Raw genomic sequence first — 26,019 nt, forward strand, 5'->3', positions numbered from 1 at the left:
CTGTGTGATTATGAAAACCTTTTATCTGATGGTATTTTTATCTAGGGTATGGACGTGTGAATAAAAAATATGGATAAAATTAAACAGATAATAAGGGGGAAAAGGTTAAAATAAATTGGGTAGATGGAAATACTAGTGGTCAATGATAAGGGGGGGCAAAGGGAATGGTACATATGAGTTTTTTCTTTTTATTTTTCTTTCGTTTTCTGGAGTGAGGTAAATGTTCAAAATATGATCATGGTGATGAATACACAACTATGTGATGGCATTAATTGTACACTATGTATGGAATGTTTGCATGTTATGAATGTTTGCATGTTACATTTTGTCAATAAAAATATTATTTTAAAAAATGTCTTTACATTTCTGGTATATTGCATTCTGAAAGCATTAACAAAGCACAACAAGTGATAAGGGCTATGGGATGCATGTTTTTTTCTTTTTATTTCTTTTATGGAATGAGGCAAAGTTTCTGAAAATAATCATGGTGACGAATATACAACAATGCGGTGATATTGTGAGCCACTGGTTGTATATTTGGATGGACTCTATGAAAATACACAAAGCACAAAGTTGACAGAAGCGAGAGAGAAATAGATGATAATCACAGGTAAACACTTTAACACATTTCTCTCAATAACTGATAACAAGCAGATGAAACATCAAGATAGAAAGAAAAGGCCCGAAACGTTAGTCGCAGGGAGCCCAGAGGTCGGGGTTCCTGGGTGCTCGCGTGGGGACACATAGCCCTCCCGCTGGGCAGAATCAAACCAGGGCGGCGACAAACAGATGCCCGAGTTCAGCGACCCAAACCAAGGGCACCTGCGAGTGCCTTTGCCCAGCCCTGGGAGCGTGGAGGTGAACCTCGCCGGGCCCATCCAGGTGGGCGGGGCTGGCGGGTTAGAATAAGGCGGGGCGCCTGGGGGCGGGACCGCAGCTCCACCCGCGGTTCTCACCTGGCACAGGACTGGGGGCCGGCGGGGGGCGCGAATACAGGCTCCGGAGGTGCCTCCCGGTCGGGGCGCTGGGCGCGGCTGGCTCGGGCTGCGATGGAGTTGGCGTGGTCCGCGCTGAGCGCGCTGGGGTCGTCATCGCCACGTGGCTGCTGCTGCGAGGGATCTGGGGGCTGGGCCGCGCCGTTTTTGTCTTCCTGCTGTCCTAGGTGCGCCCCCCCCCCCCATTTGAAGGACAGGGCAACAGGGGAGGGCATAAAAGAGCCGGGGAGGGCATAAAAGAGCCGGGAAGTCCCTGAACGGGCACAAGAGAGCGGGTGTCAGAGGCGCTGGCAGATGACGAGTGAGGACAATGGGGAAGGTGGGGGGGTCCCGGTGAGCCCAATCCAGAAAGGGTGAGAGAAGGGCCTCGGGGAGGGATGGGGTGTCCGCGGAGGAAGGATCTGGAACCGGCTGAGCGTGTGCTGGGACAACGTCCTCCCCAGCCTGGAGACACAGCCCTGCAAGGCCTCCATGGGAGATGCCGCCCTCACTCCCTGCGCCTGCTTTGCTCCTCTCCAGGAGGAGAGCATTGGCAGGGGTTCCGTGCACGAGGTGAGCTGGGCCTTGGAGCCAACAGGGTGGGGAAAGTGTGGGACAGTGTGTTAGGGCAGGAGTTCCTCAGATTTGCTTGTAGGTCGCCCCTGCTAAATTGAGATTGTGCCATTTGTCCAATCCCCTCCTTGAGGAAGGTTTCCCTCTGTCACCCCGCCCTCTCGGGGGTTAGGTGTGTACTGAGCCCCTCTCCAGCCCCTCTCCTTCCCCCATCATAGTCCCTGATTTATTCATTCAAATGGCATTGGTGGCGCGTGTGGAAATGCCCTTATGGCTGCTGACAGTCTGGGTTGTCACCGTCTGTCACACCCTCTGGACTGTGAGCCTCAGGAGGGTGGGGCTGTGACCATGCCAGGCAGGCACAGATGCTGGGGAACTGTGTGCTGAAGGATGGAATGCTCTGGGAGAGCATGTACACACACACACACAGACACACACACACAGCATCATCCTTTCAGATACCAGGAGCCATTCAGGAGTTTGGCCTCAACCTCCCTCCGAAGCTGATGGACACTAGGTCCCACAGAACAGTCACCCTCGGACATGCAGGTTGAGAGGAAAGACATGAGCCTGCCCCAATACTGCTCGTTCCCAGTTAACGTCATCCATTCCACAAATATTTGATTGTTCTTTCCATTGATTGTCAATGGAAGGGCAGAAGAGGCAGAAGAGGCAGAGGAATCCAAGGGAACATTTTAGGGGCTCAAAAAACTGCCATGCCTGGAATTGCTTATAGGAGCGTTGGCAGGAAACCCAGGCAGGAGTCCAGCCACGCAGGGCCTCGTGGGCTAGGGTGAGGAATGTGGCTTTGTCCCGAGGCTCCTGGGGAGCCAAGGCAGGTCCTAAGCAGGAGAGAGGCAGGAGCAGGTTTGGGTTTTGTAAAGACACTACTGGCTGCTGAGTGGAGCAAGGATGGGAGGGGGCAAGACTGGGACCAGGGTCCAGGCAGGAAGCTGGGGTGGGGAGGTGGGGAGGGAAGGGGCTGGAGTAGGTCTATAACGGTCACCCTGTGTCCCCAGCATCACCCAGCAAAGACCAGGAGGTGCTCAGGAAACACTTTTTGAATGAATGCATGAATGAAGGAATGGGTACTTGAATGAATGGGTCCTTCTATCATGGAGAATAAAAGCTGAAGGCTTTCTGGGGCATTTGCAGCCTGTGCTCAGGCCTCAGGTATCCCTCTGAGCTCAGAGAAATTCCACATTTCACCAATGCCCATGACCTCCACAGTGCCAGCAGGGCCTTTGCACTGGCCCTTCCCTCTGCCTGGTGTACTTTTTCTCCAGAACATGTGCTCCACCACATGAACCAGGGCAGGTTTATTGTCCTCTTTTGTTCACTTCCATATCCATAGCACTGTGCAGCACAGTCAGTGTGTAGTAAATACCTTTTGAATGAGTGAACCCATGAATGCATGACTGAATCCCTGTAGTTTGCCAAGAGAGGTAATCACATAAAATGTAATTTAAAATCACACTAAATATAAATCACATTAAATGTAAAATATACATTAAATTAAAAATATATTTAATTCCAAATAAAGACAGAGATTGCCAGATCATGATGGAAACCACAAAATTAATGATGCCTTGTTTTAAAGATACATCTAAAATAAATCAGTGACATTTAAAAAAATTAGGAGGATTATTCTAGAATAAAGGTGACTTCAGAGACATAACTAAATGCAAACTGTGCATCTTATTTGGATTCTGAGTCAAACAAACCAATTCCAGTAAGACAACATTGAGAAAAGTGGAGACATTCGATTATTGATTGAGTATTAGATAATGATAAAGAATTCTTGTGACTTCTGCAAGGTGTAAAATCAGCATGGTGGCCATGTAAACAATATAGGTTTGCATTAGTCAGTGTTCTCCAGAAAAACAGAACAGGATACATATTTACATATATATGTACATATGAAGACATTATTATTATAGGCATTGGCTCTTGTGGCCATGAAGATGGCAACTCTGAGTTCAGTAGGTCAGTCTGCTAGTTGGGAACTCAAGGAAGTGATGATGAATTCCCCAGAAGGTGGCTGCAGTAGAGATAGATTCTTTTTTCTGCCTGCTGAAATCCTCTGTTTTGTCTTGAAAGCTTCCAAGTGATTGGATGAGGAGATTCCCCTCATTGGTGAAGGCTGTCCCCTTTGTTGATAGTAGATGTAATCAACCATAGATGCAATCAACTGACTAGCTATTTAGATCTATCAGTAACAACCATGCCACTGCTCCTGTAACCAAACAATTGGACACCCTAATCCAGCCAAGGGACACATGACATTAACCACCACAGACCACCCCTTGTCAGCTTGACACTCATACTGTCTTCTTAAACCATGCTTAATCTCTAAATAAATACGGTAGCATAGTTGAAGTTCAGCTAACATAATTCAGTGTCCTCCATACAACAGGAAACCCACCAACCCTTTCCCCAGAAGAGCAAGCAAGTTCTTGGCTGATATTCATTCTTTTTCTCTATTTGTATGCTGTGTGGTGGGGTCACATTTCATTCTTTCTCTGTGTGAATATCCTGTTACCACAGCATCATTTTGTTGAAAACAAATTTTTTGTTTATGGAGTACATGGTAAGGGAATCATTTCCTGCATGGCAGGTGGGAATTCTACCACTGAACTACATGTGTAGAACCACGCCCCCCCCACCATGTTCACTCTTATTAATAATATCCTGTATGGATAAGGGGATAAGATAGAGAAGAAACCAAAGATATTTCCTTTATGTATATATACAAACATATTCATAACAAAACAAGGAAGAAATACTCATAACCATTGCAACCCTCATTTCTGCATGTGGTCATAGTTCATATTTGTCACTACCTTCTTTCACTACCCACTCCATAGTCCCTTCACCCTCAGTAAGCACCCAGCTTTTTGTCTGGTGGAGTGAGACAAGCCTTCATTCTTAAAATTTCTGGGCCCTTAGCAGTTGTGCCTGAATTGGGTTGTTGCAATTTTCCATTGACTTGAATCACAGGTTATACTAGTACTAAAAGATGCCCAAGGGGGATCCCCTGCACTCCAGGCAAATGCTTCTTTACCTCCATTTTGTGGTAGCAGCCCTATTTCCCCTTGATAATCAGGATCAGTCATTCCAGCCAGCAGAGTAATTCTCTTCTTGCCTGTTGATTTAGAGGCCTGAGGAGCCAAAGTGGCCAGGTGGGAATCTTAACTTCCAGTTCAGTGGAATCAGTATTGTGTCTCCTGGTGGAACCACTCCTCCTTTTGGAATTAAGACCTCTAGATGAGTAAAACATATGGTCAGAGGGATAGGAAAGAAAAGTTCCCCTAGTGGATCACTAGGGGAATTATTGAGTGATGATACTCCCATTTCCACCCTTTGATTTCTGGACCCATGATTCCTGGTTAAGGGAGCAACAGGACAATACAGGGACATTGATTCAGAGTATACACAGCCTCCTGGAGAACATTGCTGCAGACTTGCAAGTTACTGCCATCCAATCTATGCCATAAACCAGGCTTCAAATGGCCACTCTATCGTTATATCAGTCCAGCTGCTTCAGAGTGATGGGTTTGGAACATGGTAAGAACAGTGAATTCTATGAGCATGTGCCCATTCCCTCACTTCATTTGTTGTCTAAAGATTTCCTCAGCTAGAAACAATGCCGTGTGAAATACCATGCTGGTGGATAAGGCATTCTGTAAGTCTACAGACAGTAGTTTTGGCAGAAGCATTGCATGCAGGAAAGGCAAATCCATATCCAAAATATGTGCTATTCCAGTTAGAACAAAATACTGACCTTTCCATGTTAGAGGTGATCCAATGAGTAAACCTGCCACCAGGTATCAGGCTAGTCACCTTGGGGAAAAAACTATAATTAGTGATGGTCTCTATGCCAGGAGATTGGACACACTCAATAGTTAGTGACTATAGCCAGGTCAGCCTTGGTGAGTGGAAGTCCATGTTGCTGAGCCCATGCAAAACCTCCATCTCTAACACCATGACCACTTGTTCATGAGTCCAATGGGCATGACAGTAGTAGCTGGGGAAAGATGCTGGCTGGTATCCAGAGAATGGGTCATCCTAACCACTTGATTCTGAAAATCCACCTTGGCTGAAGCCACCTCCTGGGACACAAATGTGTTCATGTTTTTAGGCCATTTACAAAAGTCTATCTATATACCTCTCTCCCTGACATCTTCAACATGAATTATCCAATCATGTTCCTTCCAAGTTCCTGACCATCCAGCCAAACTCTTGACCTTAGTCCATGAACTGGCACATAAATATACCTCTGGCATTTTGCCTTCCAAGCACAATAAACAATCAGGTGCACTGTTCAAAGTTCTGCCCACTGGGAGATTTTCCTTTATGACTATCATTCGGGGACATTGCAGAAAGGGATTAAGTGTTGCAGGTGTTCACTTCTGGTTGGTTCCTGCATCAAAGCAGAACTGTCTGTAAGCCTGGCCTCAGTTTTCTCTTCTCCAGTCAACTGATCATAGGAATGTCCCCCAAGAGGCCACAGCTCTAGGCTGGGAAAGAGAAGGCAATGTGGCAGGAGTGGGGGCCATGGGCATTTGGGCCACTTCCTCATATAGCTTACTTATGCCTTCAGATCCTAGCCCAATCTAGGTACATACCACTTCCACCTGATGATGGAATGCAATTGTGCACATCCAACCTTACGAGTTGGTGGGTCATGAATATCCAGTTGATGATGGGCCACTCAGGTCTCATGGTAACTCAGTGATCCATGGTTAAGTGTTCAGTCTTTACTAAGGCCTAGAGGCAGGAATCGTAGAGAAACAGGAAAGCTGTTCCTCAAAAGTAGAGTAGTTATCTGCTGAGGATGGTAGAGTTTAGCTCCAAAATCCTAAGTATCTTGTGCTGTGATTCTCCTCAAAGGTACTCCTGCCAAAGACTCCAGAGTATCTCTATTTGCTGCTGATACCTCCAGCACCATTGGATCTATTGGATTATTTGGATCAAGTGGCAGAGCAGCTTGCACAGCAGCTCATGACCCCGTCCTCCATCTTTAAAGCCTACAGCATAGAACCTTCAAAACTCTCTCTTTCTACTGAAGTCATCAGTCATCTCTTTCTTCTTCAAAACTCTTTCTACCTCCTTCTTGTAAGGATGTCATGGTCTCATGGGATATTACCATTGGTATCACATTAACTAAACTACACATTCACTAGTTTTTCCACAAACACCCCTTTTCTGTTTCAAGTCCAACACTGTATTTAGTTCCAAGTCCAACACTGTATTAATCTCCCTCTACCTGTGATAATTCCTCCATATTACTTTGTCTTTTATGACCTCAACACTTTTGATGAATATTGAGCAGTTATTTTGTAGAATGTTCCTTACTTTGGGTTTGTCTTAATTTTTCATAATTTAATTGACGTTATGCATTTTGGTCAAGAATACCCAGAAGTGATGGTGAACCCTTCTCAACACATCCTGTTAGGGATACAACATTATTGATACGTCTCATCATTGACTGTGTTAACCTTGATCATTTTGTTAAGCTGGTTTGTGCCAGAGGGGTTAGGGGTGGATGGTTTCAGTGTGAAGATACTATTTTTCACCTTGTGCTGTAAACATTTCCCCAGGAAGATACTTTGAAACTACATGACATTTAATTTCTCCTCAAACTTTTTTACATTAATTTTAGCATCCACCAGTAGATCTTGCCTATGATGGCTATTACTGAAGTGTGTGATGACACAGTCTTCTAAATTTTGTGTTTTTATGGTGACCAAAAGAGCTGCAGTCTGTACCCCTGAACTACCCACTCTCCCTCCTCCACCACCACTACCTTGAAACTAAGTTATTGTCTGACTATACAGAAAGACAACTTGGTCTACAAAAAAATAATAATAATAATTTTAGGTCCCTGAAAGTGTCACTGATCAAAAGCAATGGGTTTTCTTCCAGGTGCACTTGAATGACCAATTCCTGAGACACCAGGGATTCAAAGACAGAAAGAGTTTATTGCTAAACATAAAGCAGGAAATCAAATGGCCTAGAGGCCTAAAAATCTGTCTCCCTGAACTACAGAAACTCTGATAGTTTTATAGTATCAAAATATAGGTTTTAGATTTAGGCCTAAGTTCACCCCCAAGAAAGCCTCTCTTGTTGCTCATATGTGGCCTCTCTTTCCAGCCAACACAACAAGCAAACTTGCAACCCTCCACCTGCCTATGTGGAACATGACTCCCAGGGGTGTGGACCTTCCTGACAATGTGGGACAGAAATCCTAGAATGAGGTGAGATTCAACATCAAGGGATTGAGAAAACCTTCTTGACCAAAAGGGGGAAGAGTGAAATGAGACAAAGTGGAAATGGCTGAGAGATTCCAAACAGAGTCCAGAGGTTATCCTGGAGGTTATTCTTGTGCGTTAAATAGATATCACCTTGTTATTCAAGATGTAATGGAGAGGCTGGAGGGAACTGCCTGAAAATGTAGAGCTGTGTTCCAGTAGCCATGTTTCTAGGTGATGATTGAATAATGATATAGCTTTCACAATGTGACTGTGTGATTATGAAAACACACATAATCTGTGTGTGTTTGCTCCTTTTATCTTATTATGTTGTGTCTGATGCTCCTTTTATCAAGATGGCACTGACAGTCTATGGTGTGAACTGGCAATAGAGCTATGCAATATATTACCATTTGATTCTGATAATTGTATGTTTAGACAAGGCAAGGCTCTGGGTGAGAGTGTTTGCAACACCTTAACAGAGTTCTGTTGTGTTAAGAGGTAAAATGGTGCTGGTTGTTTGTCTTAGGGCTGGTTGTCTCTCAGTTATGAGTGAAAGGGTTGGGCTGAAGGATTCAAATTTGCAACTTAAATATCATATGAAAGATGTAAAATTTCCATGTGTTCTGAAAGGAAATCTTATTTCCTGTGGTTGCAGACTTGAGGTCCCTGAAAACCAGAACCCAGAGTCTTATTATTTGAGTAGCAGACCTACAACATAAACTAAGTTCTCAACATTCCATGGTGTCTGCTGTTAAAATGATGACTTACATTGGAAAAGAATGAGATCTTAAAACTTCAAATGGGGACATATTGCCTGATAATGATGGCAGTGGAGACATAGAAACCCTGGATTCTGCTCCTGAGGAAACACCTGTCTTCCCCCTCCAGCCTGCCCTGAGGACACAGCTACTCCAAGGAGACAGTTACCCAACATCCAGTCTGCTCTGAGGATTCTGCCATCCAACCTCCACTTAAAGGATTTACTCTTCAGTGCCTACTGAATGGATAACTATGTTCCCTGGGGAAACAGCCCTCACTCCTCTATCTGGAGTGACTAATCCTGTTTCAGCAAATGAAACTGCAACAGAATACCCTGAGGCAATTGGCTTGAAAGGCAGTTATAATTCTTTTCATGACTTGCACCCAATACCTCTCATTTATTCAAGACCCGTAACTAGACTAAAGTCCTAACAGGACCTGAAAGGTTAGATACAAAGTGTGAGCCATAAGGTGGTAAACTATACTCCAAAGAACTGCCTTTATAAATTTTCCAATTTATATAGACAGAAATCAGGGGAATATGTGAGGGAATGGATAATAACAGTGTGGGATAGTGGTGGGAGGAATATAAAGTTGGATCAAGCTGAATTTGTTAACATAGGCCCACCAAGTAGAGTTTCTGCATTCAATGTTGTATCTTGAGGGGTTAGAAAGGGTATTAACTGTATTTTGGGGTGATTGGTTGAAACATGGATCAAAAGGTGGCCGACATTATCTGAGATTGAAATGACAGAACTACCCTGATATAGTGAAGATGATAGGGATCCAGAGGCTTAGAAAAATTGGAATGATAGAGTGGATTTCTCTTGGAAGACCTATTCACACCCCCCAAGAATGTCCAAAGGACACACCTTTCACCAGGACCTTGAGGAATAAGTTTTTGAAATTAGCTCAATCATCCCTGAAGGACTCTATAGTCGCCCTTTTCTGTAAGTCTAATATTACTGAAGCAACTGCTGTCACTGAGATGAAATCCTTAAAATACAATGAGGATGATCAGATCCTGAGTTGGGAGAAGCCATATGGCAACAATGAATCAGCATAGACAAGGAGGGCATGGCCACCATAATTGACAGCAGACTTAGAGCAGCAGTCAGTCTGACTTATAGAGACTTATGGTCTTGGCTAGTAGGGTTCCTAGAAGTACAATAGATGGACAGTCTACTAAATTCTTGTTTGAGCTGTATAAGTGGAATAGTTTAGGGCAAATGAACAGAAGTAGAACTGGAATTACAGAAACAAAGAGCCACTGTCCCTTAATCAATTCACAGATTTGAGACAGTTTACAGACCCAGAGCCCCTCGAATGAGGGGAAGGCCAGGTATCCTTGGGGAAGGATCCTGTTACAGGCCCAAAATTTACACTGTTAACATTCATCCCAGCCTTCCCCAAGGAGACCTACAGGCATTTACAGGGTGACTGTGCTGTGGGGAAAAGGAAATTGTCAGTTATTTTGTGGATTACAAGACACTGGCTCAGAAGCGACACTAATTCCAGGAGACACAAAACACCACTTTGGTCCACCAGTCAGAGTAGGAGCTAATGGAGGTAAGGTGATTAATGGAGTTTTAGCTCTAGTCCATCTCACAGTGGGTCCATTGGGTCCCTAGAACCATTCTGCGGTTATTTCCCCAGTTCTGGAATGCATAATTGGAATTGAGATACTCAGCAACTGCCAGAATCCCCACGTTAGTTCTCTGACTCATGGAATGAGGGCTCTTATGGTAGGAAAGGCCAGCTGGAGGCTAGAACTTCCTCCACCCAGCAAAATAGTAAATTAGAAACAATACCAGATTACCAGAGGGATTGCAGAGATTGGTGCTACTCTTAAGGACTTGAAGGATGCAGGGGTGGTGATTCCCATGACATCCACATTCAACTCTCTTATTTGGCCTGTGCAGAAAACAGAGTGGTCTCAGAGGATGACAGTGGATTATCATAAACTTAACCAGGTGGTGACTCCCATTGCAGCTTCTGTTCCACATGTGGTATTGTTGCTTGAGCAAGTCAACACATCCTCTGGTGCCTGGTATGCAGCTATTGATCTGATGTTTTGGTTTTTTAATGCTGCCAGAAATGCAATATATCAGAAATGGGTTGGTTTTTATAAGGGGAATTTCTTAAGTTATGAGTTTACAATTTGAAGGTTATAAAAATGTCCAACCTAAGCCATCCAGAGAAAGACACCTTGACTCAAGAAAGGGCCAATGATGTTCAGGGTTTCTCTGTCAGCTGGGAAGACACATGGGGATGTCTGCTAGCTTCCTTTCTGGGGTTCACCTTTCAAATGGCTTTTCTGGGGTCATATTCTTCTGCATCTCCAAATGTCTCTGTCTATGTTAGCTCTCTAGCTCTTTCCAAAATGGTTCCCTCTTAAAAGACTTCAGTAAACAATACTACTTTGAATGGGTAGAGGCACTGAATCAAAAGGTCCCACCTACACATCTCCATGGGATCAACTTCATAAAACAGATCATACCCAACAATATTAAATAAGGATTAAAAACATGGGTTTTATGAGGTACACAACTGTCTCAAACCAGGACATTCCACCCTCTGGACCCCCAAAAGACATGTTCTTTCCATTACAAATTACATTCATTCCATTGCAATATCACAAAGACTTAAACCAATTCAGTAACAATGCAAATACAATACAAAGTTAAAACCAGTACAAAATCTCATTAAGGTCAGTTACAGACACAAACTGTCCTAAGGCAAAATTCTCCTCTGGCTGCTGACCTACGAAAACTTGGAACACGTTATCTGTTTCCAATATATAAAAAAGGGACAGTCATAGAATAAATGTTCTCATTTCCATAGGGAAAAATTTGAAGGAACACGAGGGTCATTGGACACAAACAGTTCCAAAAACCTGGAGGGCAAACTACATTAGATTTCAAAGTTTGAGAGTCATTTATCCTTGGGGCTTTAGAAAGCAGCAGTCCTACCCTTTTCAAGGGCCTACACACTGACCCTGCTCTCTACAAACACTGGGATGAGGGTTGCAACTAAGGTGACATTGGTGCGACCACCTTTTTCTCAGCTCCACCCTCTCCAAGCATTGGAGCAGCATGCTAGTTCTCTGCCATCTCTGGGGCACACATTCAACCCCCTCAGAACAAGGAAGTGGCAGCAAAGCTCTCCTCAATCACTAAGGAATGTATTCCACCCTCTCCAAGGCCTGAGACACCAAAGCTCCTCCTGAACATGGAGGCTGAAGTCTTGCCCTCTGTCTTTGGTGCAAACCCACCCTCTCCAAGTATGTGGGTGGGTCTATTCTCCTGGCCCATGTTTCCTTGGTTTCAGACCTTAGCTTCCATGGTTCTGCCTTCAGAGTTATTTTTACTTCAATTTGTCACTTTTCTAACCCTTTTAGTCCAGGCTGGCAGTGGTTCATTTGCACAAATCCCACAATACTTATTGGTTTTTCTATGCAGTAAACTGGGATCATACATATCAGACAATAGGACTTTCTACAAATCCTTGCTGGATAACACTATCTCCAATCCTGACTTTTCTGGCAATGGCTGACTGTTTCTATGTTTGGTTAAATCCTCAAATGGGGCACTATTCACTGGGCTTTTACTTTCTAGAACCCCAGAATTTTCCAGACAATCAATTTCTGTTTTCGTTGTACCCAGGAATTTAGTTTTCAACTTATCTCTTTCCTGTTGCATTTTACTATAAGCTGCAAGGAGCAACCAGGCTGAATTTTCCATATTTAGGTTGGAAATTTCCTCAGCTAAATATCCTGGGTTTTCACTATCAAATTCTAACTCTCATTCCACAGCAGTATTCAACTTGGCCACTGTGGTAGTTAGGTTCAGGTGTCAACAGGACCAGATAAAGATGCCTAGTTCTGTTGCTGTGGACATGAGCCAATGGCATGTGAAGCTCATCTGTCAATCAGCCAGGAGGTGGGCCTGCTGCAATGAATTATGTTTGATTTAATTGGCTGGATGCTTAAAGGAGAGAGCTCAACACAGTACAGTCCAAGTAGCTCAGCGTACCTCATCTGAGAGCTTGCAGCTCAGTCCAGGCCTTTGGAGATGCAGAAAGGAATCATCCTGGGGAAAGATGTTGGAACCCAGGAGCCTGGAGAGAACACCAGCAGAAATCACCCTTTGCCTTCATGTAAGAGAGAACTACAAATGACAGTTAGCTCTGAAGAACTATAAGTTTTTAACTAAATAAATGCCCCTTTATCAAAAGCCAATCCAGCTCTGGTATGTTGCCTTCTGGCAGCTTTAGGAAACTAGAACAGCCACATTCTCTGCCACTTTAACATATGGGTCACCTTTCTTCCAGTTTGCAATAAACAAGCATTATTTCTGTTTAAAGCTTCATTGGTAGTATCTAGAGTCCTTATTTCTACCAATAGTCTCTTCAAAGCAATTTAGGCCTTTTCTGTCAAGTATATCACAATTCTTCCAGAATCTTCCCCTAATCATTTACTAAGTCATTCCAACATGTTTGGTATTTGCAAACAGGAGAACCTCATTCAGGTACCAAAAGCTGTTTTGGTTTGTCAATACTGCCAGAAGTGCAATATGCCAGAAATGGGTTGGCTTTTATAAGGGGAATTTATTAAGTTACAAATTTGCAGTTCTAAGGCCATAAACATGTCCAAACTAAGGGATTCAGCAAAAGATACCTTAGCTTAAGAAAGGGCCAATGACATTTGGGGATTCTCTGCCAGTGAGAAGGCACATGAGGACACCTGCTAGCTTTCTCTCCTGGCTTCTCCTTCCAAATGCCTTCCCCAGGGGCATTTTCTTCTGCATCTTCAAAGGTCTCCATCTGTATCAGCTCTCTAGCTCCTTCCAAAATGATTCTCTCTTAAAGGACTCCAAACACATCTTCATGGGAACCACTTAATCAAAATATCCCACCCACAGTTGAGTGGGTCACATCTCCATTGAAACAACTTAATAAAACAGATCCCACTCTACAATATTAAATCATGACTAAAAACCACGGCTTTTCTGGGGTACACAACAGTTTCAACCTGGCACATCAGGCAAATGCTTTTTTATCCAAAGGTGTTAATAAGGACCACCAGAACAGTGTGCATTCAGCTGACAAGGCCAACAGTATACCTTAATTGTCTTACATCAGGGTGTTCTAGTTTGTTAGCTGCCAGAATGCAATATATCAGAAATAGAATGGATTTTTAAAAGGGGAATTTAATAAGTAGCTAACTCACAGTTCTAAGGCTGAGAAAATGTCCCAGTTAAAGCAAGACTATAAAAATGTCCTAATTAAGCCACCACCAAGAGGTTTTATTCACTCAAGAAAGGCTGATAATGTTCAGGGTTTCTCTCTCAACAGAAAAGTCACATGGCGAACATAGCAATGTCTGCTGCCTTCCTCTACAGGCTTCTTGTTTCATGAAGCTCCCCCAAGGACATTGTCTTTCTTCATTTCCAAAAGTCTCAGCTGCATGGGGTCTTGTCACTCTCGTGGCTATCTCATTGTTATCAACTTTCTCCAAAATGCTTCCTCTTTTAAAGGATTCCAGTAAACTAATCAAGACCCACCTGGAATGAGTGCAGTCACATCTCCATCTAAGCAAGGTTAATAACCACAGTTGGGTGAGTCACATCTTCATGGAGATAATCTAATCAAAATACTCCTTCTTACATTATTGAATATGGATTAAAAGGAATAGTTGCTCCCACAAGATTGGATCAGGATTAAAACATTGGTACATAAATCATATCTGAAAATATTTTATAAAACTTTCTAGGGTACACAAATCCCTTCAAACCATCACATTATACCCTCTAGAACCTAAAAAGGACATTTTTTCCCATATGGAAAATAAATTCATTCCATCTCAATATCAGAAAGCCTTAAATCATTTTAGTAGCAATATAAGTGCAATACAAAGCCAGAAACTGTACAAAATCACATCAAAGTCAGCAAGAGCCATGGTCCATTGTGAGGAAAAATTCTCTTCTGGATCTGGACATGTAAAACTCAGAAAAAGGTATTTGCTACCAATATTCAAAAGAGGAACAGTCATAGGATACATATTCTTGTTACCATAGAGAGGAATTGGAAGAAATACAGGGATTGCCGGACCCAAAATCTTGCAGGGAAAACTCTGTTAGATTTCAAAGCCTGAGAGGCTATTATCCTCAAGGCTTTAGAAAGTGGCAGCTGCATCCTTTCCAAGGGCCTATGCAGTTGCCTACCTCTCTCTGAATACAACTTTGGAGGACACTGGGGAGACCACCCACATTAGTTAAGGTTCTCTAGAGAAACATAATCAACAGGAAATATTCATAAATATAAAATTTATAAAAGTGTCTCAGGTAACCATGGGAACATATACTCCACAATCCTTAGGGCAGGTTGTGAAGTTGAAAATTCTGATGGAGGGTCTGGATGAACTCCACAGGAGAGGCTTGCTGGCTGAAGCAGGAAGAGAGCCTGTCTCTTCTGAATCCTCCTTAAAAGCCTTCCAGTGATTACAATAAGCATCACTGATTGCAGAAGACACTCCCCTTGACTGATTACAAGTGGAATCAGCTGTGGATGCAGCTGACATGGCCATGATTTAATTCTATGAAATGTCCTCATAGCAACAGACAGGCAAGCACTTGCCCAACCAGACAAATAGGTACCACCACGTGGCAAGTAGACACATGAACCTGACTGTCAACTTGGCAGCTATACCCATCACCACAAACCACACAAAATTTCTAAATAGAACACAATAAAAGACACATTCATTCCTTCACCTAACAATACTCAACTGTCCTGCATATAACCAGAAATGCATTAAATCTCCCCAGAATAGGGTGCAAGTCCTTGGGTGATATTCATTCTTAAACTTAATAGCTTCTAACTTAAATAGCTTACAACATTAACCAAACAGTGTTACAGACCTCATTTCTGTAACTGATCACATGGTCTTAGCTCACATTTATCACTACCTTCGCCCACTATCCATTCCATATTCCCTTTACCCTCAGCAAGCACATCAGCTGGCCGTGGTTCTTTGCCTGGTGGGTGACCTAAACTTTCATTCTTGAAGTTTAAGAGCCATTGGTAGTCTTGTCTGGATTGGTTGTTGCAGTTTTCCATTGATTTTAATCACAGGGCATGGTAATACTAAAAGATGACCTAGGGGATCTCCTATATCCCAGTAAAACTCTTCTTTAACTTCATGGTGTAGTTGCAGTCCTATTTCCCCCTGATAAAAAGGGTCAATCACCCCAGCCAGTAATGTAACTCCCTTCTCAGCTTGTTGATGCAGGGGCATGAGTAGCCCAAAGTGACCAGGTGGCAGTCTTAGATTCCAGTTCAAAGAAATCATTGTTGTTTCTCCCAATGGAAGCACTCCCCATTTTGGAACAAAAACCTGTAGACAAGCAGAGCTCAAGGTCACAGGGACAGGAAGCAAAAATTTTCCTTGTGGATCACTAGAGTTAATAGTGACTAGTGCCACTCCCATTTCAACCCCTTGGTTCCTGGACCCATGGATCCTGGCTATGGGAGAAACAGTACCATAGAGTGGATGCTGGTTCAGAGCATACACAGCTTCCTGGAGAACATGACCCCAGCCCTTCAAGGTATTGCCATTAGTTAGCACCGTAGTTGAGTTTTCAAAAGGCCATTCCACCATTCTATCAATCCAGCTGCCTCTGGATGATGGGGAACATGGTAAGACCAGAGAATTCCATGAGCATATGCCCATTCCCATACTTTGTTTGCTGTGAAGTGTATTCCTTGATCAGAAGCAATGCTGTGTGGAATACCTTGAGATTGGATAAGGCATTCTGTAAGCACATGGATGGTAATTTTGGCAGAAGCATTGCATGTAGGGAAAGCAAACTCATATCCCAAGTATGTGCCAATTCCAGTTAGAACAAATCACTGCCATTTCCATGAAGGGAGTGGTCCAATTCAATCAACCTGCCACCAGGTAGCTGGCTGGTTACCTCGGGGAATGGTACCATATCAGGGGCTGAGTGTGGGTCTCTGCTTTTGGCAGATGTGGTACTAAGCACTGGTTGTAGCCAAGTCAGACTTGATGAGTAGAAGTCCATGTTGCTGAGCCCATGTATAATATCCATTCCTACCACCATGCCCACTTTGTTCATGTGCCCATTGGGCAATGAAAAGTGTTCCTGGGGAAAGAGGCTGACTGGTAATCACAGAATGGGTCATCTTATCCATCTATCCACATATGTCTTCCTCAGACCTCTTTGTAAACAGTTTTCCAATTATGGTATTTCCATGTCCCTGACCATCCAACCAAATTATTAGCAACAGATCATGGTTAGCATACAAATGCACCTCTAGCCAGTTCCACCTCCAAGCAAAATGAACAACTAGGTACATTGCTTGAAGTTCTGCCCACTGGAAGGATATCCCCTCACCACTGTCCCTCAAGGACACTCCAGAAAGGGGTTGTAGTGCTGCAGCTGTCCACTTTCAGGTGGTTCTGACAAATGGTGCTTAACCATGTGTAAACCAGGCCTGAGTTTTCTCTTCCTCAGTCAGTTCACTGTAGCGAACTCCCCAAGAGGCCATAGCTCTGGTCAGGGAAAGAGAAGGTAATGTGGCAGGAGTGGAGATCATGGGCACTTAGGCCACTTTCTCATATAAATTGCTTGTGCCTTCAGGACCTGCTGTGGCCCTATATCATATACCATTTCCATTTTATGATGGAGTGCTGCTGCGCACTCTGAAATTTATGACTTGGTGGGTCAGACAACATGCACCTCATGATAGGCAACTCAGGTCTCATGGTAACTTGGTGGCTCAAGGTTAATTTTTCAGTCTCTACTAAGGCCAAGTAGCAGGCCAAAAGCTGTTTCTCAAAAGGAGAGTAGTTATCTGCAGCAGATGGTAAGCTGTGCTTCAAAATCCTAAGGGCTGCATTGTTATTCTCATATAGGGGCCTGCCAAAGGCTCCAAACAGCATCTCTGTTTGCCATTGACACTTCCAGCACCATTGGATCTGCTGGATCATATGGCCCAAGTGGCAGAGCTGCTTGTACAGCAGTCTGGACCTATCACAGAGCCTCTTCTTGCTTAGGTCCCTACTCAAAATTAGCAGCTATTCTGGTCACTTAATAAATGGGCTGGAGTAGCACACCCAAATGAGGAATATGTTGTTGCCAAAATCCAAAGAGACCAACTAGGTGTTGTGCCTTTTTTTTTTTTGCTTGTAGGAGGGGCCAGATACAGCAACTTATTCTTCACCTTAGAAAGGATATCTTGATATGTCCTACACCACTGGATGCCTAGAAATTTCACTGAGGTGGAAGGCCCTTGTATTTTTGTTGGATTTATCTCCCATCCTCTAACATGCAAATATCTTACCAGTAAGTCTTCAGTAATTGCTATTTCTTGCTTATTAGGTCCAATCAACATGATATCATCAATATAATGGGCCTGTGTGATGTCTTGTGGGAGGTAGAAGTGATCAAGGTCCCTGTGGACAAGATTATGACATAGGGCTGGAGAGTGGATATACCCCTGAGGTAGGACAGTGAAAGTATAAAACTTTCCTTGACAGCTAAAAGCAAACTGTTTCTGGTGGTCCTTACTAATAGCTATTGAGAAAAAAAACATTTTTCAGATCAATAGCTGCATACCAGGTACCAGGGGATGTACTGATTGCTCAAGCAATGATACCACAGCTGGGACAGCAGCTGCAATTGGAGTTATCACCTGATTGAGCTTATGATAATCCACTGTCATCCTCCAAGACCCATCTGTTTTCTGCACAGGTCAAGTAGGAAAGTTGAATGGGGATGTGGTGGGAATCATTACCCCTGCACCTTCAAGTCCTTCGGAGTGGCAATGATCTCTACAATACCTTCAAGAATCCAGTATTGCTTTTGATTTAATATTTTGTTAGGTATGGGCAGTTCTAGTGGTTTCCACTTGGCCTTTCCCACCATAATAGCCCTCAGTGCATGAGTTACAGAATGAATGCAAGGATTCTGACCCACATACTGAGCATGTATATTCCAATTATGCATTCTGGAACTGGGGAAATGTCACTTCTGAACCAGTGTCTAATAATCTCCAAAATATCTGATAGTTTCCTTTTCCCCAATGCACAGTTACCCTTGTAAAAGGCCATCAATCTACTTGGGGAAGGCTTGGAGGAAGATTAACAGTATAAATTTGTGGCGGTGTTAACAGGGCTCTCCCCCAAAGGGATCTTGCCTCCCCTTCATTCAAGGGGCTCTGGATCTGTAAACTGTCTCAAGTCTGGAAATTCATTGAGGGGCCATGACTCTGTGTTTCTGGAATTCAGGTTAGACTTCTGTTTACTTGACCTAGAACTCTTTTGTTTATACAGCTTGAACAAGAATTAAGTAGACTGCCCTTCTATTGTATTTCTAGGTACCCCATGATTTACTAAACAATGCCACAAATCTTTGCGAGTCATATTATTTTGATGTCTGCTTTGAGTTTGCTGTCTGTTATAATAGCCACGTCTACCCTGTTTTTGGTGATTAGATACTGCCTCCTGGCTTCTGCCAACTCAGGATCCAGTCATCCCCATTGTGTTTAAGGATTCCAGCTCAGTGACAGCATTTCCCATAGTAACATCTGACTTACAGAGAAGTGCAACTACAGAGCTCTTCAGGGATGATAGTGCTAATCTTACAAATTTTGATTTCTCGCTGTTCTGGTAAAAGATTATACCTCTGGACATTCCTGGGGTGTAAGAGCAGGCTTTGCATGATGAAGCCACTCTAACATTCCAATCTCTCTAAGCCTCCGGATCCCCTTATTTACATTATACCAGGGCGGTTCTGGCATTTCAACCTCAGGTAATGTCAACCACCTTTTGATCCATGTTTCAACCAACCATCCAAACAAACTATTACTGCTTTTCCTAACCCCTCAAGCAATAGCATTGAATGCATATTCTCTGCTTAGTGGGGCCATATCAGTAAATTCAGCCTGAATATTCCTCCCACCATTATCCCACACCCTTAAAGTCCATTGCGACATCGATTCCCCTGATTTTGTCTATATTAATTGGAAAACTCTCACAGTTTTTTTGGAGTACAATGTACCTCCTCATTTGTGATACTTTGTTCCTTACATTTAGGGGCCTGTTGGGACTTTAGTCTAGTTATAGGTCTGGAAGAAATGAGGGGTGGTGAGGGTGCTCATGAGAAAAATTAGAAGTATCTTCCAAGCCATTTGCTTCAGGGCATTCATTTGCAGTTTCATCTGGTGAAACAAGATTAATCACTGTAGGGGTAATCCCTTTAAGTGGAGGTTGGATTGTCAACTCCTCAAGGGAGGTTTGGCAACTATTTTCTCAGGGAAGACTATTACAGAGTTATCTAGAGAAGACTCAGCATGACCTAGGGTTTCAATCTCACCACCGACATCATTTCCAATCAATATGTTGCCGTCCCATTTTTCAGGGTCCCACTCCTTTCCAGTCAATACCCTCACTTTAATGACAGACACCATGAAAGATTGAGATTTCAGTTTATGTTGTAAAGTTGCTACTTTACCAATAAGATTCTGAGTCTGATTATCAGAGAGCTCAAGTATACGACTACAGGAAATAAGATTTTCCTTCAGGACACTCATAGAAACATTTACATCTGTCAGACGGTGCTTAAGCTTCTCGTTTGAAGACTTAAATATTGTGGGGTGCACCGAAAGAGAGACCACACAATTCAAAACTGCAAGCTAATTTTGAGTCTTCATTAGCTGGGTGGTGACTGCCTCAGAAACCTCCAAGAAAGAGGATTCAGAGAGCAGCCCCCAGAGGTTTTCAAGGTGTGCTTATAAAGGCTAAAATCATGTTGTGGTTTTTGCAGTTGCTAGCAAGCAAGCAGATCATAGAAGCAGAAGAAAGCTGTTAGCTGTTGCCAAAACACATCCCGTTCCCTCAGTTTCCTAACATTGGTAATTGTTTAACCCTTGGGGGCATTCCACCCTAATGTTGTGGGGACTTTCCCTGCTTGAGCCTTATTGATTGCTCCTGCTTGGGCCTGATTAATTGCTCCTGGCCCTCCACATTCCGCACTGGTTTTATGAGAGAATCAAATCATTGTTTTTTCATTTTGATTATTAATCTGTTGATATTGGGTTCCAAGGACTAATAATATAACAGTTTGTATTTTTCTTTGCACGTATGAGGTTAGACAGTTGATTACACAGGGTCCAAACATTAAGCCTAATAATATGAGAATTAGGGGCCCTGCTATAGCGGATAAGAGCATGGTTAGCCATGGAGACCAGGAAAGTAAGTTTTCATACCAGTTGGTTTCAGTTCGTTGGCATTCTTCCTGCTCTCATAACCTGCTATGGACTAGGGATAGACTATTTCTAATTATTCCAGAATGCTTAGCATAGAAGCAGCAGGTTTCTCCGAGGGCCACACATAACCCCCCTTATTTCAGAAATAGGAGGTCTAAGCCTCTGTGGTTTTGGAGAATGACCTCAGCCAGTGAATTTAGGGAGTTTTCCAAATGACTGATGGAGATTTCTAATTCACTAAGATCCAGATCAACTTGTTTGCTAAGGGTTTTAAAATTTTGGCCCTTGGTGATAAGGGCTGAAGTTCTTACTGCAGTTGCTCCTGCAATGCCCAGTCCGACAAGGAAGGACACTAAGATTGGGGCTTCCTTGGCCCAGTAAGTGGGTTCTAAATGTTCCCTACCTCCTTCCCCAGAGTAATAATATACTTGGGGGATAATATGAAACAAAATACAAAATTCCTCCTCGACTGCCATTATTGGGGGAGTTATACAGGGGGTAATGCCGGATGTGCAGGCAAACCAAGTACCACCAGGGGCTACAAGGAGGTGGTCCCATCCACCTGGGGTTGAAGTTAAAATGCCCTTTAGTGACATGACGAGATCACAAGAGTCACTATATGGGGATTTGGCTAGATTAAAATTCTCAGAATAAATACAGGCTCCTTGACCTTGGAGATCTCCTAGGGTGAGTTTCGATTCCTGTCCCCACCTGTATAGGTTTTGGCCTTGTGCTTCTTGGGCTGAGAGGTTTTTGATATGGGTATCCATGAGACCTAGGGAGATATTAGCTCCTACTCCTATGTAATAAGGAGGTTCAGGGTCTAAGCAAAACCAAGTCTTCAGTAATAAGTGGATTGGTTTAATTCATAAACTGGGAAACTGAATTTAACATGTCAAGCAGGGGTTTTTTCAGGGAGGGAGAGGAAGTTATTTGGGAGTTTGGGGTAGCATAGGCTTTTGAGCTTGAGCCTACCAGAGGCGGGACCCTGAGTCTGGGGGTCTGTGCCAGTTTTATGCCAGGGTTGAGAGCTCGATTAGGTCTTATGGGATTGTCCGCTTTATGGGGAAGGAACCTTTGAATTGTGAAAATGGTGCCTGGGTTGCAACCTGAGACATATAACCTCAATCCCCAAGTTTTTCCACTCATCCAGGTTTGGCTATGCCAGGAAGGAATAGTAATAATCATTGGGTTACAGGCACCCCGGGTGCAACTGTTGGGGTTATGGGCTGGTGCCTTTGTTAAGGTTATGAACAGGTTTCGGTTAGTCCATTCTGCAATTGTTTCACAACCCCAGTTGGCACAATAATATTGGCCTTGCCTTTGGCAGTTTAAACTTCCCTCTACAGGACAGACATATTATTGGGTATGCCATAAGCCTTTTTCTTGGTGGGGGGTAGCACACCCATATCTGATCATGTTACCATAACTTCCCTTCCTTAGGTGTCCAAACAGTTGGCAGAGATCAAAATGGAGGATTGGTTGGGAGGGAGTGGTGGTTGTAGCCACCAGTATTCCATCCACTGTTTTTTTGAGTTCCCAAGTATAGTTCATAACCTGGTGAGGGTTTTTTCCTGCCACCCCCACCAGGGATATTAAGAGGATCCAGAGGGATTTCTGGAAAGTCTTATCTTTAGTGGATCCTCGGTTCATTGGATGGTCCATTTTTGGGGGAACTGGTCTGGAGTGGCCTTTTTTATCTGGGTGTGATGAATCCAGTGCTGTTTTCCTGCAACTTTCACTGCCGTTGGAGTTGAGAGGATCACTGGCAGGGATTCTGTCCACCGGACCTCCAAGGTGGCTGGCTGAAGTTTCTTTATCCAGACTAGGTCTCCAGGCTGCACCTGAAATAGATCTTTTTAGGGGCAGGATTTGTTGGTCCTGAATGGGCTGCCTTCACCAGTTTCCAAGTTCGCTGTGTGGTACATTGCAGAACCTGTAATGATTTTAGAAGAGAATGGTTATTTAATTCAGCTATTTTTACTTCCCCCAATTTAAGAATTAGTGGAGGTGGTCGTCCAAACATGATTTCACATGAGGTAATTCCCTTAATATTGGGAGTACATCTAGTTTTTAGAAGAGCAAATGGAAGGAGACTCACCCAGTCCTCGCCAGTCTCAAGCTTTAGTTTATTTAAAGCTTCCTTTATTGTTCTATTCATTCTTTCAACTTGCCCTGAACTCTGTGGCCTATAAATACAATGTAATTTCCATTTGATATTTAATATTTTTGCTAACAATTGGGTAACTTGAGCAATGAACACTGGCCCATTGTCGAACCCCATTGCAGTTGGGAGGCTGAATCAGGGAACAGTTTCAGAAACTAGTTTTTTTACTATTATTTGTGCTGTCTCAGTTCTGGTAGGAAATGCCTCAGTCCATCTGGAGAAGGTGTTGATGAAGACTAACAGGTATTTGTATCCATATGGACTAGGTAATATTTCTGTGAAGTCTATTTCCCACTGTTTCCCTGGGGCTTGTCCCCTCAGCCTGGTTCCTTGGGGCATTTCTCTCCCTCGGCCGGAATTTACCTGGGCACAGATGTGGCATCTGGAAGATATCTGCTAGGTTTTTTGTAATTGGGGAATGTAGTAATCTCTCTGTAGGAGTTCAGTTAGTTTCGTACTGCCCAAATGTGTACTTTGGTGAATGTGGGCAACCAAATTGTGCCCCAGGTGTTCTGGCACTAGGATTCTCCTGTTGGGGAGAATTTTCCAACCGTCCGGATCTGTTCTGGTGCCCAGAGTTTCACCTAGTTTAATTTCTTCCCTGGTATATTCTGGAGGGCTCAGCAGCACTTGCCCTGGTAAAACAGGAAGTATCTTCAGCGTCCCCACTGGTTTTCGGGCAACCTCTTTTGCCATTTTATCAGCCAGGGCATTTCCTCTGGCAATTTGAGTTTCAGAAGTCTGATGTCCTTTGCAATGTATAATGGCTGCCCTTTTTGGTAATCAGATAGACTCTAGCAAGGCGAGTATTTCTGTATATTTTTTATTTCCTTTCCCCCCCGATGTCAAAAGTCCCCACTCCTGATATAGTGCCCCATGGACATGCGCAGCTGCAAAGGCATATCTGCTCTCCATGCAGATGTTGACAACTTCCCCCTTTCCCCACCTTAGAGCCTGGGTCACAGCTATTAGTTTGGCCTTCTGGGCTGAAGTCCCATGTCCTAGGGCCTGAGTCCAGATGACCCGGTCAACAGTTACCACCGCTGCCCTCACATACCTAATTCCCTCTGAGATGTAAATGCTCCCATCTATATATAATTCTTCATCAGGATTTGGCCACGGGTTGTCGGTGAGATAATTCCTCAGGTTCATGAAAGATTCCAAGATCTTGTGACAGTCATGGATGGGCTTGGAAGGGTCATCATCTGGAAGCAAGGTGGTAGGGTTAAGAGCCACCATTTTTAGGAAGCAGATTCTTGGGGGATCCAGTAGCAATACCTGATACTGGATTGTCCAGGCATTTGAGAGCCGTCTCTTGGGCGGGCTCCTTAGTAATGTTTCTACTGAATGTGGGGCCACTATGTGTAAGTCCTGTCCCAGTGTTAATTTAGATGCTTCTTTTAACAAAATGGCAGTGGCAGCAATGGTTCAGAGGCAGCTTGTCCACCTGGCCACCACATAGTCTAGTTTTTTATATGGGTAGGCAACTGGCCTTTTCCATGGTCCTAGCATTTGGGTGAGGGCTCCTTTTGCTATTCCTCGGGTTTCAGTGACATGTAGTTGAAAAGGTTTGGACAGGTCAGGCAAAGTTAAGGCAGGGGCACTCACAAGCACCTGTTTCAGCATTTTAAAAGCTTTTTGCTCAGCCTCAGTCCAGGTTAGAGCTTCCTCCTTCCCCCCTGTGTTAGTGTACAGGGGTTTTGCTATTTCTGCAAATCTGGGAATCCAGACCTGGCAATATCCAACTGCTCCCCAAAACTCCCTGCCTGCCTTTTTGTTTTTGGTTGGGGTATTTTTAGGATAGCTTTAATCCTATTAGAAGACAGAGCTCTTTTTCCCCCTTCTAATTCATACCCTAAGTATGTTGCTGAGCTGGTGGAGAGTTGGGCCTTTTTGGCTGACACCCGATAGCCCAACTGGGCTAGTTCCTGTAACAAGTTTTTGGTTGCCTTTTTGCAGTTTGACAGATTATTAGCTGCCAGGAAAAGGTCATCCACATATTGTAGGAGGGTTATCTCTGGATGCTCTTGCCTAAAACAAGCCAGATCCTGGCTTAAGGCCTCATCAAATAGGGTGGGAGAATTTTTGAAACCTTGTGGCAACCAAGTCCAGGTTAGTTGTCCAGAGAACACCCCCCCCGGGTTAGTATATTCAAAAGCAAAGATGGGTTGACTTACCACAGCCAGGGGAAGTGAAAATAAGGCATCCTTTAAGTCCAGAATAGTGTAGACCTGCTGGCTGGGAGGTAACAGACTCAAAAGCATACATGGATTAGGCACAGTGGGGTGAATAGTTTCAATCCTTTTGTTTACATCTTGGAGATCTTGCAGTGGCTGGAAATCATCAGTCCCGGGTTTTTGGACCAGGAGAAGGGGGGTGTTCCAGGCCGAATGGCAGGGGACTAGAATACGTGCCTCCAGGAGTCTTTTGATATGGACTGCAATGCTCTTTTAGCCTTTAAGCTTATTGGGTATTGTCAGACTCTGATTGGGGTGACAGTGCTAGTCAGCTGGACAACAATGGGGAGCCGGTGGGCAGCTAATCCTGGTAGGTTAGTTTCTGCTCATGCCCCTGGTATTTTTTATTTAAACTCTCACAAATATGGGCCTGGGGCTGCCAGCACCACCTCTGCAGTAAGAAAAACTCTTCTGATATGGGACAAGTGAGGAGGATTGCCGACGGGTTTGTATTGAAGGAGAGCTCAGCTGAATCATTTTTGAAAGGGATGGTGGCTTGTGATTTCTGGAGAAGGTCACTTCCCAAAAGGGGGTATGGGCACTCTGGCATTACAAGAAACGAGTGGCTGACAGTTCCTTCCCCAATGTCAGCGATTCTAGTCTTAGTCTGACCCAACCTGTGGAACGGACGAACCTGTACCTGAGGGAAGGAGTGAGAACTGGGGGGACAAGAGACACAGAGAATGGAGACAAGACAGGATTCTGATTAAATCTCAATTTATTGAGGGCAAATCCAGGGTATTTATCCAGCGGGACAGGGG

At 43.8% G+C, this 26,019-nt stretch overlaps 1 long non-coding RNA gene across 1 annotated transcript; it reads right to left on the reverse strand.

Moving 5' to 3' along the window:
- Nucleotides 1–20,137: 20,137 nt before the first annotated feature.
- Nucleotides 20,138–25,401, reverse strand: LOC143660195 (uncharacterized). The gene is made up of 3 exons (XR_013163877.1): nt 25,199–25,401; nt 24,079–24,226; nt 20,138–22,790 (listed from the first exon to the last, which is right to left on the reverse strand). It is a non-coding gene; the product is annotated as an uncharacterized LOC143660195 (long non-coding RNA).
- Nucleotides 25,402–26,019: the final 618 nt, after the last annotated feature.

The sequence above is a fragment of the Tamandua tetradactyla genome, chromosome 16 (assembly GCF_023851605.1).
Source record: "Tamandua tetradactyla isolate mTamTet1 chromosome 16, mTamTet1.pri, whole genome shotgun sequence".
Classification (NCBI taxonomy): Eukaryota; Metazoa; Chordata; class Mammalia; order Pilosa; family Myrmecophagidae; genus Tamandua; species Tamandua tetradactyla.